Below are 6,294 nucleotides of genomic sequence, written 5' to 3'. Positions count from 1 at the left end.
ACAGATGTCTGAAGATTCGGTGTTGCCCTCGTTGAGGGAGTTCTCCCCAGAACCAAACGGAATTGCGGTCATTCTTAGGAATGTGCAATGTTTACCGCCGGTTTGTGAAGGGCTTCGCGAAGATAGCCGCTCCGTTAAACCGGAAAACGGGCAAGAACCAACCCTTCGAGTTCGAAGTCCTGACCGATGAGGAATACGAGGCGTTCGTGGAATTGAAGAAGCGCCTCGTATCCCCACCGATATTGGCCCTACCCCGTCACGGAAAGAAGTACACCCTGGATACAGACGCGTGCGCGTACCAGGTCGGCTGCGCCCTACTACAGGAGCAGCCGGACAGCGACCGCCTACCGATCGGTTATTGGAGCCGCGCCCTCACGGACGCGGAGAAGAACTACACCACTACCGAGAAGGAATGCCTTGCTGTCGTGTGGAGCATCCTCACGCTTCGACCATATCTATATGGGAACACGCTTGACCTCCGTACGGATCATGAGGCCCTCCGATGGGTCCTCAACCTGGCGGATAGCTCCGGCCCGTTAGCGCGCTGGCGTCTCCGCGTAGCCGAGTACGACTACGACGTACAGTACCGACCTGGTATTAAGCACCAACTCGCGGATGGTGTATCACGCCTCCGAGTGAACGGCGCGACCTCCGAACCGGTTGACGACGAGGTCCCGTGTTTCGCGGTACAATGGCGAGAGGAGGACCATAACCCCCGCCAAGGTACCGTACACTGGGAGACCCCCGCAGACCGGGGAGAGCTGAGCACGCGTCCGCGGTTATACCCGAGGAACGCGACGTCTCATCCGTAACGGTGGAAGAGTTCCTTCGGGAACAGGCCGAGGAACCCTTCTGTAGGGCGGCCGCCGAGACCGTGGGGAATCCGGACTCGCGCTACGACGTCGACCGATACGGGTTCGTCGTCCGCAAGTCCCCCCTGGACGGGACCCTGCAGCGGGTTGTACAGAAACGGCTCAGGGCGAAGATATTGTACCTCGCCCATCATACCCGCCTGGCGGGACACCCGGGCGGTACGAGATTGTACTATACTCTCCGGCGGGAATATTATTGGCCTCATATGGCCAACGATGCCTTCAGTGCCGTACGGAATTGCGCGTCATGCGCTGCCACCCGGGGAACCTTGGTGAAGCACCAGAAGGATCTCAAGCTCTTCCAACAGTGATTGGTTATTAAAAAGATTTTTCCTTCTTAAAAAGAACTGCGTTTGAATATTGCCTAAGCCGAATTTAAGCCTATTTATGGCTTTTATACACAGGTCGCCAATTCGGGAAAGTATATTTATTCTTTGCGCACTGCAGCAAAGTGTGTAATTTTTGTGAAACTGTAAAATTCACGGTTTCAAAGAGTGAATAATTCCTTGGAGTCATGATGTAGATCAATCTCCTCTACCTTTATGTCGATGAACTACAGATTCGACAATCTTGACCCATGAAGTGCGGAGGAAATGTCGCAGAAAGAGATTGCATATAGCTGGCATTTCAGAGATGCCAGCTATATGCAATCTCGCAGTCAGTCGAGCACATGATGCTCGGCAAGCGCTCGAGGAGGTGCTACACGGCAGTCCGATGGAGGTCTTGATGGGGCAAAAACTCCTTTACGTTCGACCGCGAGGGGTGCACAAAGGAGCAGCAGTGGCTGAAGTGTTGAGACGCTTCGATGTCGAGGGTGAGGCGCCGGACTGGGTTTGTTCTATTGGTGACGACCTAACCGATGAAGACATGTTTAAATAAATATATCGCAATGCTGACGGGAAGAATATTAGTGTTCACACATGTACAGTTGAACGGAAGAGCACTTCAGCCAATTATTACGTACAGCATGTTGATGAAGTGCGTGACTAGTTGGAAAGGCTCACACAAGTAGATGTAAATTCGCCTTGATGGGGCATAAAATATTTGTATAGGAAGAAGACATCGCATCTTCTCAGAGCCTGTCGCTTAATGTTTTAGTCTCGGCCTTGCCTCCCTCCTCTCACTCCGTCGCTTGCTCGTGCACACATTGTTCGGATCGTCTAGCCTGTTTGGCAGCCAACCGTTAACAGTTCGACCCCTTTCCACATCTACCAGAATGCGATGGCCTCCTGACCTCATCCGGTTCGCTTCTCGCTATGCAATCTTCATATCGCGTTCTCGTTCAAACTCAACAAATGCGTAGTCTCTCAAAACTCCCTCTCGATCTAATGGCATAACAGTTGCCACAGGGCCATATGCCTCGAATGCATCCTGCAATGACTTCTCCACCATGGTAAAGGGCAGATTAGCAGCAAAGAGCGTGCAATACGCAGTTTTTGTCTTTGCAGAATCGTCGCTTTTTGGGTCCCACTGGTCTCCTCTCGTTTTTAACGATTTCCGAGGCCTTCTTCAACGCGGCGTTCCGAACACGCCGCCTTCTTTGAGCAGGTGTTTCAAAGGGTGTCTCCGGCTTGCTCTCACTTTCATCAGCCATTTTCGTATCGAGGGGTTCGGGGGAGAGGAGAGAGGAAGAAGGTCGAGGCGGCGACGGTGTCTCGCGGGACAACTCTGCAGCTTCCATTGCGGCGGGGACCACTGCAGGACTTGAAAATGGATAAGATGTGGGCGAGTGCAGTGATGATGCGGATAGGAAGCGTAAATATCACCACCCGAATCCGCCCCTAGGGGTGAAGGCGGGAGAAGGAAGAGAAGAACGACTGGGGGAGGTGCAAGAGAGGATGGCGAGCGATCCGTTTTTGGGGAGAGCGCAGGCTGTTCACTTGCCACACGCTCACGCGGCGTGGCACGTATGCCCGAGTCATAATACTGATCCATGGAAATAAATATCCTTATTACATAAAAAATCACATCCCGTTGCGCTGCGCTGCGCGTTGGTGTGCCGCGCGCTGGACACAGACCGCCTGCAGAGCGAGTGTACAAAAAGAAAAATATGACTATGACACAAAAATTAATTCCCGGAGACTCCCTGGGGGCTTGTCACTGCGCCCGCCCGCATCGCTTCGACCACGCCTGCTGCAGCTCCTGCCCGGGTAGCCCGCCCACCTCACCGACGCCCGTCCGTTTGGCGTCGCCCGCGCGCTTGCCATCGGCCGCCGGCGCGTCGGCCGCCGCTGCCGTATCTATACCGCCGCGCAAGCGCTACGCCCGCTCGCGACCCGACCGTCCACACCGCGCCCACCCCCGCTCCCTCCAAAATTGGCCTCCCTTTCAAGCCTGCAGTCGCAACGGCGCGTCCTCGGCTCGCCCGTGCCGCTCGAAGCCGTCGCGCTCCCGGCCTCTGTGCCTTCATCCACGTCTTGACAAACTGCTTATTGTACAGCTCAAACTGTGAGACATTCATCTCGTCGACCATTTCAGAGCTCCAAGTTTCGCCGCCTAACGGTCCCCCGAGCACCCCCTCAACCGACGCCACCGATCGCAGAAAGCAAATTCAGGTACTCACGCAACCGTCTACGAATGTAGTCATCCAGCCCGACATACGCCCCCGACGACGAGACAGACGCCGACGACGTGCCCGCCGAAAAAGTCAAGTCGCGCATGAATCACCGCTCGACGCACGTAATGCGACACAGCGGGTCGATACTCCCCGACACCGACACCTTGCCCGTCGTCAAATTGACCAGTGCGTCCACAATAGGCACTCTGCCGTTCCGCGGAGGCCGTCTGGGCGCTTGGAACCGGGGACGGTTTCCCGGGCGTAGACAAACAACAAGTGTCTCCATTCCCCGGCGACGGCGTCGACGACACTGGGACAGAAGAGCTCTTCGAGCCGCGAATCGGCGTCTGCTACTTGGGCGTGGGCTTCCCCGAAGGCCGCGTCGGCGTGGAGCTAGACTTTTGCAAAAATGCGTGGGCAGTCTGCACGAGCGGAGACTCCGTCTTCGCGGCGGCGGCCTTCTTCGCGGCCGAGGCGGCGGTCGACGAGAGTTGCAAGCCCACGTTATGCGACGTGCCTATACGGCAGGCCCTCCTAGATTGATTCGGAATGAGCTCTGCCACGAGCGGCAGTGAGGCGTACGGCTGGAGAATGACGCGATCGCCGTGTCCGAACAGGGCGAGCGGGAGGCCGAGGGCAGCGGAATCGGGCCCGTGGTCGAGCGGGGGCACGGCGGGGGCAATGGTATCCAGGGCGCCGATGATGTGTGAACACGGGGGAGTGTGCTCTTGGGATGAGGGTAGAGCACTCTGACTCAAATATGCTAAAAATATCACATTTCACTGTAGCTGCACTCCCAAATTATTCATTTTTCTGCTAGGGAGTTTAGCGCTACTCTTGTAGTCTCGTTCCGCACGATTTGGCCATGTCGAACTGCGAAACTGTGGTTTGTGTTCTTGTTCAGTTGCCCGGAGAATGACTGAAGGCAACATTGTCCGGTGTCTGCCTCAGGTAGTTTTTGAAAAGACGAAGAAGGCGCCGTTGCCCTTGTCATTTTATAAGGGCTTGCGATCCGCGCGCGGTATCTTTTATCAATATTATGTCAGATCGAAGAATGGGTTGCAAGACGATATGAAGGATTCCATCTTTTGGACTTAGGAGAGAGCTTGTCCATGACATCTCGCGTAAAGTGTCCACGGCTTCCAGAAAATCTTGAAGGCTACGAAGAACAGCAACAAACCCTCTCACGCGGCGTTTGTTCGAATCAACAAACATGACACCGCCGCTGTCAACTGCAGCTTGCTGATGTAATGTAGGGTAGATGTAGGACCAAAGAGACGGCCATTTCGAAGAAATGGACTCATTTCTCCAATGCAAAGCACTTCTCCGAGCAAACCGCAACCATTTCTCGTAACTCGACGCTTATGTTTCTCACGATTTTGGCCCAGTCACATAGGTCATGCATTCTTACGCCGCATGCTGTGCACGAAAACGAAGTTTTCAATCCCGGAAAGCGACAATGCTTCTCCCCAATCCCACAGGACATTCCTTCTTTCTCCTTTTCGTTGTCGGTTTCCTTTATTCCTCTCCGAGTACATCGCTCCAGTTTCCTTCGCTTGAAGGCTTGGTCTTGAACAGATGCGACTAACCTCTTTTTTGCCGCTTTGAAAATTTCCGAGTCATGTTCTAACGCGACGTATTGGATACCTAAGTCCAAACATGCCAAACCCATGGACATAGAGCCTGCTCTAGGATTATAACAGATACCTGCAGGTTTGCACCATTGCTCGAGAATAGATACACTGAGATCCTTTTCAATGTCTCTAACTTTAAGGATTTTGCCTTGTTCACAGCAGAGGGGATTTCGCGATTGTTGTACGTTTGTGACACAGTTCACCCACGACGGAAGGGTTGAGCTTCTGTAACCTTTTGCCAATGAGTAATGATGCTTTTGCCTGCGATCTGGTGATCTCCAGAATACTGCTGCGATGAAGCCTGACTCTTGAGGGTGCTGTGATAATGTCTTTCTCTTGATTGTTGACGGATCTTGTATGTAAAGCATGTAATGCTTCATCATTTCCATGCCCTCCGCACATACAACTGAAAAAAGCTTCGAGAAGTGAATAAAATTGCACACGATATAGCACACGCCGCTCTGTTTCATCGCCATACCGCAGTGACGTACAACCTGTTTCAGGCAGTCCTCATTAGATTCATCATCTTGTAGAACAGTCATGACCATATCGGCTTTCCCCTGCACCATTTTCCACTCATCGTGTTGTGTCATGAAGTCCTCAAGTGTAGCCTGCACAATCTTCCACCCAACCGGTAGTAATTGAGATGCCTCAATTACTGACGCTGCCTCTGCAACTGATTCAACTGGTCTCTCATTGTGCCGTTCACAGGGCCCGCCTGAGTATTGACTGTGCGATAAGAGGGATGCTTTGGCCGCAGAGCCCTCCTCTTCACCGTCTTTTGAGCTTCCATTCTCTGAAGTACCTGGAGATGATAGTTCAGTGTCTGAATCAATCGCAGGATGTTTATGTGTATCTGAGTGCTCACTGTTCTCTTGAGGTATTTGTTGCAATCTTTTTCGGGCGATTTCCAAATGGTTAGTCCCATTTGGCACCAGATTTCTGCACGCAGTTTCAAGTGGTTGTATAAGGTGCTTGCTGAACGCATGTTCCTGCATTTGGATATCCAGCAGCTGCGTACACGTCATTCTTTCTGCAATTGTGGTCATCTCATTCGGGATTTCGTCGTAATCACAAAGGGTTTTGAATTTTTCAAGCTCTTGAATTGCTTGGCGTAACTGCACCAACTGTGTCGAAACATCTTTGGGGAGAAGCGGCTTCGGAGAAGGCAAGCAATCTCTTTCCAGCACACTGGCGGCCGTTACTAGGGATCCGAGCTCGGTACCCAGGC

This window comes from Chondrus crispus, genomic scaffold (genome assembly GCF_000350225.1).
Source record: "Chondrus crispus Stackhouse genomic scaffold, scaffold_220, whole genome shotgun sequence".
Classification (NCBI taxonomy): domain Eukaryota; phylum Rhodophyta; class Florideophyceae; order Gigartinales; family Gigartinaceae; genus Chondrus; species Chondrus crispus.
Note: the sequence above shows the minus strand (reverse complement) of the source record.